A 13,724-nucleotide genomic window follows, 5' to 3' on the forward strand; every position below is an offset into this window, starting at 1 on the left:
TTGCACAATGGCCCCTACAAAAAGGGTTAATTGCGAAACTGCCCCAGAATGATAATATCTTCCAAAAGATATTTTCTTAGATGCCCCTGAAATAAAATATCTTCAAAAGATATTTATGAAAAACACCCCAAGAAATGAAATTAATTCCAAAGATTTATGCATCCGTGCCCCTATGGGCATCGGGAGCAACCAAAGTACTTTCTTGCAAAAGTAAAGATACATATTTCGTGGAAACCACTAACGATAAGGATACGTGAAGTCAAAAACCAACTCCGAGCTTGAAAAGTGAGGTTGTGTCAAAAACTGACAAACGGAGATAAGACGAAATAGGGAAAAGGACGAAATAGCGCATAGTATCGAAAAACGAAAAATGTGAAAATGACTCGATCCTCAAAGGAAGTTGTCAATTCACTTGAAAGAGTCTCAGAAACCAATTCCGAGCACTCGAGATGACACTAAACTACACGAAACAGAGCTCAGAAAGGAAAATTAAACGAAAAAAATTCATTCGTAAAATTTCAAGAAAAATAAAAGGAAGGCAAATGAATGGGTCGTTACAACCTACCCTCCTTAAAGGAATTTAGTCCCCGAAATTAGGAACACACCAGAGAGAACAGAATAATGACTGAACAAAATGTCAAATCAAAGGACATCTCACAACGCACTGAAAGACAAATCCTGAAGTCTAAAGATCAACTGAAGGAACGCGAAACCAAGAACTGAGGCAACACCTCATACGAATCGGCACGTTAACTCAACGTCAACTACCGAGAGAATCCCAAGACACCAAAACGTTGAAACATGATAGAAGAAGAGAGTGACAAAGCAGTACGAATAGTGACCAGAACCCACTCACACTTACTCGTCAGCAAGGTAGCATGACAGTATAAGGCACTAGTTCGTAACATGCCCCAGAAGGGAACTTTTCGATACCAATGACATCGATGTCGAAAATGATCATTACCAAAAGTACCACAGGAACCAGGCACCTGCGAGAGTTGGGGTAGCAAATCCCAAAAATTTGACAACAATGACACTGGCACCATACGCTTAAGGCCTTAGATCTAGAAGCCACAAAGGAAAATGAAAGGAAACGGTGTCTCCCTGGCACACATCTCACTCCACCAGACAAGGAAAAGGAAATGAATCGCAGTCGTCTACGCTTACATGAGCCTCACTCGCATCAACCAACAGAACAGACAGAAGGTTCCCTACATGGGTCCTCACCGAATGAATTTCTCCTATCCAAGGAAGAAACTCGTGAAACAAGAACGTATCCAAGGGATATAACAGATCCTAAGAGACAATGCAAAAACCTGACATAAAGTAAACAAGTAGCATGCAACATAGCATAACTATCTACTCACACAAGTAGTAAACAAGTTGCCACATAAGCAAATAGGCATGTTATCAAATCAAACATGTTATCAAGAAGCACGCAGACATGTTATCACACCAGAACATGATAGTGACACAGAACATGTTATCAGGAAGCATATATACACAAAAGTATGCTTAACCAATGATAGATGTCTCAAAACACCTGAACGTGTGAGCATGTTATCATACAAGACATGTTATCAAGATACAAATGACAAATCAAAGCAAAACAACATGAGCATGATATGCACCCAAAACCCGTCCTCCAAGGTATTCGAACTCAGACGCTCTGATACCACCTGTGACGACCCTGGTTTTTAGGCCAGTGTGTCCTATGATGAACCGAAGGTTGACCCGATAACGGATCCGATATGCGGAAGTGAAAACAGAAAACAAGACTCTAAGAAGTCAAAATGACCTTCCATGAGGTCATGGAACTCAATGAGAACTGAAGCGGAAGCAAAAGACCAAAAATATGACAAATAAGCCCCCAGGGGTAAAATAGTCATTTATGAAAACTATGGACTCGGGTGCCACCGAGCACACCACTGGAAGGAAAACGAAAAACTAATCAAGATGGACTCGAGAATCACTTGATTCGGGGTCCGGATGAAGAAAATATGAAACTCCAAAGTTTCATAAAAATCACATTTTTGGGTTTGAAATCAATGCAGCAAGGGTACTTCGCAAGGGGTAAAATGGTCTTTTCTGACAAAATCGAATGTAACTAAGTATATCGTTAGATAGACCAAGAAAAATTAAAGAATTTAGACTCAAGAATCACTTGATTCAGCGTCCGGACGAAGAAGATATGAAACGTCAAAGTTTCATAAAAACCAACTTTTGGGTTTAAAATCAGTGCGGCAAGGGTACTTTACAAGGGGTAAAATGGTCTTTTAAGATATAATTTGATGTAATCGTGCATACCGTTATATAGACCAGCAAAAACTAATAAACTTAGACTCAAAAATCACTTAATTTGGAGTGGGGACGAAGAAGATATGAAGTCTCAAAGTTTCAAAAAAAACAATTTTCTGAGTTCAAATCTGGGCAGGACCTGCCCAGATTTTTGGACTTTAAATGTGGTTTTGAGGGCTTAAACCACATTTTTTTCGCAAAAAGTTGTGCACAAACCCCCCCCCCCCCCCCCCCAAATCATGTTTTCTACACGACTATGTCAAGAGAAGATTTTATTTTACAAGTGAAATACCCGAAATGCCCCTTAGATCAGCACTTTTTCCAGAAAAATCTGGAACAACCAGATTTTCCAGATCTGCGAGTTATTTTCGGCATCAAGATGATTTTTTTTGTAAAAATACGAAGAAGAAACCCCCCCTAAAATCACGTTTTCTACCCGAACTATGGGCGAAAATGAAAAATAAACACTATAAAGTACCCAGAATGCCCCTAGATCAGAAAAGGGCAAGAGGATTAAAAAGCTACTATATGCATAACAGAAAGCTGAACTTTGCAATCAATTTCCGGCACCAAGACGACCTTTTCTGGAAAAACACAAAAAATAAACCCCCCTAAAATCACGTTTTCTAAGCGACCATGTCGAAGGAAGAAAATAAAACTGATGTGAAAGGTCCATAATGCCCCTAAATCAGAATATGCAAAAAAAAATGCGAAATGAATTGACAAGAGACTCAAAACACAAACGATGAGGTTTTGCCCGAAAACAACTATGCACGCAAATGTAACTTACCTATTTAGATGCACTAAAATGGTCCATGGCTTAAAAATATAGCCGATGCAAAATCCGACCCCCCAACGGGCAAAAAGGCAAAAATGGACTTGGAATGGAAGACATGGAATCCAAAAATGCAAAACGGGATCAAATGACCGTTTGGCCCTTGGCCACACTTCATAATAGATTAATAAGACCCTATAAAAGAATGAAAATGGAATTCCCACACCCGATGCAACCGTGGTGAAGCAATGACGTGCGATTTTTCAAGTTTTTCATAACATTTCATGAAGTTAAAAAGTTGCATAGAATACAATATACATGTCATTGGCCTCCGGCCTCATCTCATACATATCAAATACATTGAAAGGAGTGTACTTAAGTACACATTACATACATGGAATCAAACATACATATTTTGACATATAAGTCTACAAAATGACATTTCATGCTAACATTTGCATGAAATGGAAACTTGAAAGCTACCCGACATCTAAGGAATGCTAGGCTTCACGAACCAAGTCTTCGTACCTGAAATATGCCCCAGTATCGTAGGGGTGAGTAACATAAAGCTACTCGTAGGAGATGAGCATGCATCGACCTAGCATTGTACAAATTTATCACCTTAAGGTGAAACATGTTAAAGGGGCTCATGCCACCTAACGTCTATGTCCAAGTGAGACTCGGGGAGCATCCTAAGCTACCTTAGAGTCTAAGCAAAAAGAATCATGATATACATACGTGTATGAAACGAATCATGGTTGGGATAATCTAAAGAACACGACAAGAAGAATGCTTGAGCATATATTAACATGAATTGCATTTTCAATACAATTGAACTAGGTCTAGAGTAACCATACAACATAACAAAAGCATATTTGAATACAAGTTAACAAGAATCACATTATCCATGCAATTCAATAACAAAAGAACATGTTATACAATGCAACAAGGTTTAAGTTCTCAAAGCTATCAGCTTAGAATCTAAAGCACAAAATAACAGTAGTGGTTTATGCCACTTAACATCTATGTTATAAATAAATCAATAGGATCAATCCTAAGCTTTATTAGAACGTCAAAACATGATTTTCAATATCGATGCAATTTAACCAACATTGGAACTTCCAATACAACGCATAAAGCACAATTTCGCAAAGTTAACATCCTGTAACTTAAAATGGAACGACAAATAAGAAACAACAAGTTACAACATCATCTAGTTATCAACTTGAAAATGAAATGCGAAATCAAACAAAGTGGATACTCAGACGTCACGCTGGATCAGACCGACAACATAGTTACTTTAGGGTTACTAGCCCATGGGTAACCTCCCTATGTGCGCACAAGACTATATATAGAGGGACTATCCCCCGTACTAGAACCACGTCCTAGCTATAGTCAAACAACGACATCCCCAAGTTTCCAAAATCAACAAGTTGTGCAACAACGCATATATCAACAGGAATATGCAAGATAATCAACTATCTACTAAGCACAACCAAATTTGGAAACCTATACAATACATGCTCTAAATCCACAACTAATATGATATGATGAATGTCGAATCTTCAGTGTGCGATTCGTTACACGCTATGCATGAAAGTTGTTAAACACAAAGTGTACAAATCATTACACAAGGCAACAATATATTCAATAAGGAAAACATATTCTCATGAATACAAACATAGCAACTATGTTATCCAATGTTCAAAACATAACCAAATGAATATACAACAAGTCCAAGTCCATGATTTGAATATAGAAACCACTTCTAAAACACAACTAGATCATGGAGCAAATTGATAGAATTTAAACAGATAAACACAATTAAATTCTCTAGATTCTGATCCAATTTCAAATAACCTCAATTTAATACATATTAAAGGACATGGCATGGTCATCACCTATATCCATTCTAAAACTCAATTAGGTTGTTGGAACAACAAGGTAGAACTTTAATTAAATCATGCTAATTTAATTACCAAGGTTCTAAAGTAACTTCAAATGGTCCACAATTAATATATACTAGTAAACAAGTCATGGCCAATACAAATATCAAGTTAAAATCTTAATTAAGCTAATGGGACCACAAAATATATTTTAATTAATTCTTTTAATTAAAATCTCTAGATTTTCAAACTTAACCAAATGCTCTCAATTTAACATATCTTAGAGAACATGCCAATGACTAATGTAATATCACATTACAAGCTTATTTCATTCAATTTAAGACCATGTGAATTAAAGTTTCACTAAAGTTAAATATAAAACAAAAGTTGCAATTCTCATGCAATAAATCCTAATTTAATACATGTGAACAACCATACCAAAACTTAATTGTCTAGCATGCCACAATACAATTCCAAGTTGTATATCACCATGAGGATTAAATCTTAAATATGGAATTTAATTAAATAAAAGGTTTCAAAACCTAACCGAATATTCTAAATCAAATATATGTGAAGCTATATGGCATGTAAATCAAGAATATCAAGTTGGAATTTAAATAGAGTGAATAGTGCACCCGGGGCAAATTAATTAATCAAATTAATTAATAATTACTAATTTTCAAAACACCTCTAATCACTTTCAAATTCAACTATGTTGGAGAGCATGCTAAGGCCTAATTTAATATGCTAACACATATTGATTTTAAGCTAGTTAAGGCCATGTGAATTAATCTTTCACCTAAGATAAATATTAAATAAAATATTTAATACTTATTCAAATGTTCCAATTTTAATACACGACAATGAGTATATCAAGGGGCAATATAAAATCATGCTACATGTTTAAACCAAGTCATGAGCAACCGGGAAAATTAGATCCCGTACAAGAAAAATAAATAATAAAATCTCTAGATTTTATATTTAATCATGCAAACAAATAGTATAAGCATCACAAGCATGATATATAACAAGTATTTAAACCTAAAATATCCCCTACCTCAATTTGAGTTGAAAATCTCAAATGCCATCAAAATGGAACGGCTCCGAATCCGACGAAACTACTAGGTTTTGTCGGGGACAACGCCGTGAACATAACCCCCATGAAAGCCCCATCAAAATCATAACTTGGCCTCAAAACCAAACTCAAGAAATGGTCAAAACTGAATTCTAATAAGGGGGAAAGGTAAAGCACGGCGAGGGGAACAACAAACGTTAAGGCCGAAGACTTTCCATCAAGGAAAAGTGAACCAAAAGAGGAGAGAGAAGATGGAAGCACCCCTTGGGCTGCCATAGGAGCTCTAGGTCATGCATGAAGAGGGGAGAAGATGAAAAATGAAATATCTCACCCCCCATTTATAGAAATCTCAAAAAGTGCCCCGAACGGGCCCCACCGGGTCCGAAAAAGTAAAATTTGAGCAGACACGCTCAAATGGCAAAACTTTGGGAATGAAAAAGATTTAAAATGATAAAATATGAATAGCGGAAGAAACAGCGTCAAAAACTGAGTCCCGAGCAGAAAGTTATGCCCCTAACAAGTTCGGCGGCAACCGGGTCCAGAAACTCTGAAACTGGAGAAAAACAACCAGAACGGAATTCTATGAATTTACAAGTCAACAAAAAGTGAAAATGAATCCCGTACGAGGATCTAGGCTCCAAACAAGACATTTTGCAATAACTTTCGTTAATTGCACAATGGCCCCTACAAAAAGGGTTAACTGCGAAACTACCCCAGAATGATAATATCTTCCAAAAGATATTTTCTTAGGTACCCTTGAAATAAAATATCTTCAAAAGATATTTCTGAAAAACACCCCAAGAAATGGAATTAATTCCAAAGATTTATGCATCCATGCCCCTATGGGCACCTGGAGCAACCAGAGTACTTTCTTGCAAAAGTAAAGATACATATTTCGTGGAAACCACTCACGATAAGGATACGTGAAGTCAAAAACCAACTCCGAGCTTGAAAAGTGAGGTTGTACCAAAAACTGACAAACGGAGATAAGACGAAATAGGGAAAAGGACGAAATAGCGCATAGTATCGAAAAACGAAAAATGTGAAAATGACTCGGTCCTCAAAGGAAGTTGTCAATTCATATGAAAGAGTCTCAGAAACTAATTCCGAGCACTCGAGATGACACTAAGCGACACGAAACAGAGCTCAGAAAGGAAAATTAAACGAAAAAAATTCATTCGTAAAATTTCAGGAAAAAGGAAAGGAAGGCAAATGACCGAGTCGTTACAAAAAGCCTCGGCTTCTTCTTTTGAAAATTCCTCTATAATTTCTTCTATATGTATACCATAAATCCTTTTCTCTGGAACTAAATCCAATTCAGCAACTTCTGTTTCTTCTGAAAGTGACTCATCATCAACAACATCACCTATCATTGTAGATGGCTGATTTGGTTTGGATTCAAAGACCGATGGAAGGATAACAACCATATTACATGATATTTCCTCTGGAAAGCTCCTAAAATGGATTTTCTTCAAACTGGATGAGTTCTCAGAACTCTCCAGTTCTTTTACTAGGATTACTTCTTATGCCTTATCCTCTTCCACAAGGGACTCTTCTAGATCAGAAGCAAAGTCTTCTAAACAGCCTGGGACTCTATCTCTTCCCTTTGCCAATTTCTCAGTCAGGTCTGTGGGCTTTCTTACTTTATTTTTTGCTTTCCAGCAATGATCCTCCTCCCATAGCTTTCTTCCCTCAGCTTTCTCCTTTAGAAACGGCGCTTCTGTGTTCGCATGTAAGCTTCATCCCTGTATTTGGGAAACTTAGGATGGTCCAACCTTTTTCACCTTTCTGAATGAGGAATTAAGGGCTTGACCATCCTTGGATTGAGAGTTTTAGTTTCTTTCTTTACCCAGACTTCTGAAGCGACTCTGGGCTTTACATGAGAAGCATTAACGAACTCCTCATCTTTTCTAGTAGGCTTTTTCACCTTTCCTTCATGAAATCTGGAATCTCTTTTCCTTGGTGAAAGAAAGCTTCTTTTCTCATAATCCCTTGCTTCCAGGTTTGTTGGCCGAAACCTGAAGTTTTCTACGTATTCAGGCCTCTTTTGATTAATAGGCCTTCCTTTTTTTGGCCGGAATAGTTACAATAACAGATTCTACCGGCTGTCGGAAAGTCAATCTGTCATGAACCTTTCTTTTCTGGCCACGCTCCTCACTTGATATCTGCCCCTCCTTGTTCTTGCCCATCAATTTTTGGACCCTGCACTGAGGATAATACCCTTAATGGATGAGGGCAATTTGAGCTTCTCGGACTTGCCTCTCCAGTTCTGCCACAGTTTTTTCCAATGGAATTGACTTTGGCACAGCAACTGTTTTTCCTTTAGCCTTTCCTTCGTCCAAATCCAACTTCTTTCTGGGATGGTCAACAGCAATACTAATTACATTGGTAGTGACCACTGCTGGAAAAGGATTCCCTTCTACTCCTATTGCTTCATTTTTATTTGGAAATTTCATCTTCCCTTCCTCGATTGCTTTCTGCACAATATTACGAAAAATAACACTATTATTAGTTGAATGTCTCCAAGAATTAGCTGCTTGTCGGTCATCAGTAAGTCAAATATTTCCTCAGCTTTAGTACTGTCAACGGAATATCCTTTGGTAGAATCAGGTATCCCTTTCTTGTTTGAAGTGGAAGCAGCTTGGGCACTAGTAGTAGCTACAGATTTTGACTTTACAAGTGCCTCACAAATATATGGCTTTTTGATGTTTAACTCTGCCATATGGACCTCAAAATCACTATCAAGGTCAGTGGTAAAGACTTTATAATTTGGGTCATGATAGTAAGTTCCTTTTGAGGAAGCTTTCCTATCCTTCTCCTCATGAATTAACCCTTCATACTTAGCAACTCTACTCACCAAGTCAAAGAGATCGCGGAATTCTATCCCTTCAAATTTCTTGCGCAATTTAAGATCTAGACCATTGACAACCATTTTGACATACTCAATTTCTGGAAGTTCCACATGACACTTGTGCTTTGCCTTTCTGAATCTGGACAGAAAAGTTTCTACAGATTCTCCTGGCAACTGGTTAATCCTAGAAAGATCAGCCATGGAAACTTCTGGCTCAGTTCGATAGAAATGTGAATGGAACATTTCTTCAAACTGATGCCAACTGTTTATGGAATTTGCAGGCAAATTCGTATACCATTTGAAGGCATATCCGGTTGAAGTATTAGGAAATAATTGGATTTTCAGCCATTGATTGCCTCCTGCTTCACCGTATTGAACTGTAAATCGGCTTATGTGTTTTACGGTGGATTGATTGCCTTCGCCACTAAAAGTGGCAAATTCAAGAATTCTAAATTTCCTTGAATATTCAATATTATTTATGAACTCAGGGTATGGTTTCCTATAGATAGGCATTCCACCCCTTCTCGTCAAACCAAATTCTTGCTGAAAGAATTCAGTAAGTTAACATCTATCCCACATCCCAGGTAACTGGACTTGTGGTTGGTAATTCTCCGGCCATTCTTGTGGTTGGTTGGCCATGGGTTGCCCCCAAAACATCACTGGAAGTGTGTTTGGATCTGTGTTATTCCTCTAGCGACCTCTATTGCCTCCTTCTTTAGGAAGCTCTCTAGGTATGTTCTGCCCCCCACCTGCTACAGGAAAAATCTGAGGTGGTCTTTGAGGGATGGTAGGAGAGTGCTGAACATTCTACTGGCCAACATTAGGTGGAAAATATGACTAATTTCCCAATTGACTTGCCTGAGCTGTTCCCTGAGAAGACCCAAATTGGTGCAAATTATTAGTAAAAACTTAATGACATACCTGTTGAGGCATAATAACAGGAGCTGAATTCTGAACTTGCTGGGTCACATCGATTGTACAGGTGGCACCTGTATTGTCTGTGCCTATGGTATGGTACTCACAGGTTGATGAGGTAGACTTCCCTCAAAAAAAGTACTTGGCCTGTTCACTGGAATGGCCAATTGCTGAGAATCTTTTGAATTGCTTGGCCTATTAGCCATGCTTTGAGAAATGTCAGCCATGCTTTAGGAAAGATTAGCCAAGCTTTGAGGGACACCGGCGATGCTTTGATTAAGGCTGGCCATACCTTAAGAACATTCCCAATTTATTGGTCATTTGGTCCACCAAACGTTCTATCTTTTGGTCTTGTGTATTAGTAACATCTATCTGCTCACAAGTATTCTTGTCTTGATTATGAGCTATCGAGCATATAGTTTCTATGAAAGGTCCACTTGACATCGCTTTAACGAACTTTTTCACCATAATTTCTCCTTCTTCAGGAATGGCCTACGAACTTTCATCAGGAAGTCTAATAGCCTGTTCCTCTTCAATTTCGGCAGGATCTTGAAAAGATTTGCCGTGTCTTTTTCCTCCCACCATAGAAACACTCCGTTCAGAATATCCCACCGGGCTTGCCACTATATTTGCCCTGAAAAGAGCTGGCGCCGGTTCCAATGGAACCGGATGGGCATGCCAGGAACTGTAGTAGTTCCAAAGAGAGATCCAAACAATATTACAAAAGGAAGACTGCGAGACTAGGCAATTGTGAAGAGGTCTGGAATAACCACCTCTGGGTTCTTTTTGCCTTTGATAAAGGACTTCGGGATTGTTAACTGGCTAGAAAGAACTGTAAAATTACTTATAAAAGTAAATGAATTATCTAATGAAAAGTAAAGTGCAGGACTAAGACTAATCATATTGAAAGTGTATTGCAATAAAAAGTAAAATTATATTGAAATACATGTTTGATTTGGTGTTGAGCAGACCTTCTAAGTTACAATATCATGTTCTATTTATAGAATAAAAAATACAATCAATTAATAATAGCAGTTCCATTGATGCCACCAAATGCTGCCAAGTGTCCAAGCCATGCAATCGTGCCTTTCTGATCCTTCCAGAATTTCTACGTTCCTCTTCCACATTCTAATCATGTAACCGTGTCTGGTAATCATATTTGGAAGTCATGTCTGGAACTCCCACGTTCCAAACATTTTGAAATCGTGTTTTGATCTCTTGGAACTTCCATGTTCCAAACATGTAATCATTTTTTATTTTTCCTTGGAGCTCCCACGTTCCAAATATACCAACAATCGTGTAATCGTGCCCTTTCACCAAAAGCAAATCACACAATTCTTTTGTCTGAACAATGGCCATTACTCCTCATGGTGGTGGTAGTGGCCCACATCAAAAACTCTTCCGTTGTATCGTGGCTTTTAAAGAAACCAACTCCCATATTTTTAGGCACTAGAATTCCACGTATGAAAATCCAACAATTAACACGTTCCTTTAACCAAGTTGTCTTATTCCTACGTGGTTTCTCCTGTGGTAGACTTTCATATAAATTCAACTGTCAAATAAATCTCATACCCATACCCCACGTGTCCTATTTTAGTTGGAAAAGTTGTTTGAAGCCAAAAACAATCAACGAAATCTAATTGAAATTCCTTAAATTTAGTCTTAACCCAAACTCCTTTCATATATCACAAATCAGCTTAGCCCAAAAATTCCTTCCACATGTGTATTTTCCATTGCGTTAAAATAAGGGTGTAAACTAAGAAGATATTGAATGGGTCAGAATTTGGAGATGGCGAGCACTGTGGATGTGGTGGGAGATCTGATTCCAACAACGGCGGTTTTTATGGCGTCATTAAAGCATATTGTGACGAAATCCAAGAGCAAAAAAGTTGCATTCCTCAAATGCAAGAAGGATGATTTGAACCCTGAGAAATGTCTCGACAAAGATCACCAAGTCACTCGCTACATCCTTGGCCTGCAAGTATATATTATATACGTATATATACATATATATGTGTTTATATATGTTTATTCATATGATGTACTCATTAAATTGTTGTCACTTGCTTTTCTTTTATTCAAGATGGATAATGTACTGGTGAGGTATTATTCATCTCGAATGTTTTCGAAATGTATTGGTTTTCTATGAAATGCCTATTGAATTAAAGAGGGTCCTGAATTTCTTATGATAAAGGAAGTAATTAATTGAAATTAGTGATCGAAGTTAAACATCATGCATGTTTTGTGCGAAAATGATAAAATTTTTAGGCTTAACAACATTTGAATTTAACAATATGTAGAGTCAATTTATGTTGATGTTTTGTTTTCTTTATAATAGGGTTGCAGTGATTCTTATACCGAGGGGTTGTTCACCTGATTGTTATTTATCTACTTGTCCATTATGTTAATGGGATTGCAATATTTTCTTTTTTTAGTAAGTAAATTTTATTAACACGCTTAAAAACTTGAATGTTGAAAGAAGAGGCAGCACTACAGCAAAAAAATCAAAAACACTAGAGACCTAGGATCTATGGAGACAGACGACAACAGGGCAAACTCTTTAGAATCTATACTAGATCAGTAGACTCATTGAAAGAAATAGTGATACAATTCAACATCTTTACACACTACAACATCAAGCAGCATTTTCTAAAGCATCCAGTACACAGCATATTAGCAAAGAAATTATGGAAAATTCCTTTCCATTTGGATCTATTTATTTGACTGATATGCCTCAGTAAATGGAAAAGAAGCCAATCCATGATGAACAATAGAAGTAATTCTGTTTCAAGAGAGATAGTATCTCTGTTGGGACTAAAAAGAATAGACATTTCTACAAATGTGTCATGTTCATGTCTGACCGTTGTTGGATACCACCACTTCATGAATACTCTTGTCCAAAATATTCTAGACACTCCCAAACACAAATCTTATATGGTAAGAAAAATCTTAGACAAAGTCATGTTCTACATTTGAGTTGTACGCATCGGAATATTCTTAGAAAATTTTGTTTATTTTAAAAACAAATCTTATGTTTGTCTAACTTTATTTATTTTAGCAATTAATAGATTAATATCATGCAATAAAATAAAGCAAAGTAAAGTTAAAGATGACACCAGGATTTTAGCGAGGAAACTCCAGTTGATAAAATACGTCATTTGCTTATATGGGAAAAACCTCGTGGACTGTGCAGTCCAAAGTAAATCAATCCACTATACTTGAAACAAAGTACAATGAACTTTAACTCTGGCTCACACAAGAAACGGCGTCGAAAACCGAGTCCCGAGCAGAGAGATATGCCCCGAACAAGTTCGGCGGCAACCGGGGCCAGAAACTCTAAAACTGGAGAAAAATGACCAGAGGGAAATTCTAAGAGTACACGACTCGACGAAATGTGAAAATGAATCCCGTACGAGGATCCAGGCTCCAGACGAGGTATTTTTGCAATAACTTTCGTTAATTGCACAATGGCCCCTCAAAAAGTGAAAACTACACTAATGCCCCAGAATAAAAATATCTTCCAAAAATATATTCTTAAAAACCCCTGAAATAAAATATCTTCAAAAGATATTTACGAAAAATACCCCAAGAAAAGAAAAAGATTGTGAAGAATTGTGCATCCATGCCCCTATGGACACCGGGAGCAACCAGAGTACTTTCTTGCAAAAGTAAAGATACGTATTTCGTGGAAACCACTTCGAATGAAGACACGTGAAGTCAGAAACTAACTACGAGCATGAAAAGTGAGGTTTTGCCAACAAAGTGACAAACGGGGAAAAGATAAAATAGAGAAAAGGACAAAAAGTGAATAGTGTTCGAAAAGTGAAAATACAGAAATGACTAGGTCCTCAAAGAAAGTTGCCTATCGTTCTACCAAACACCAACTGCTGACAATCCTCTGGCTTTGTGACTCCCCGTCCAACA

The sequence above is a fragment of the Cornus florida genome, unplaced genomic scaffold (assembly GCF_030987335.1).
Source record: "Cornus florida cultivar Cherokee Brave unplaced genomic scaffold, ASM3098733v1 CherokeeBrave_3.0.0_Hap2_Chr01, whole genome shotgun sequence".
Lineage (NCBI taxonomy): Eukaryota > Viridiplantae > Streptophyta > Magnoliopsida > Cornales > Cornaceae > Cornus > Cornus florida.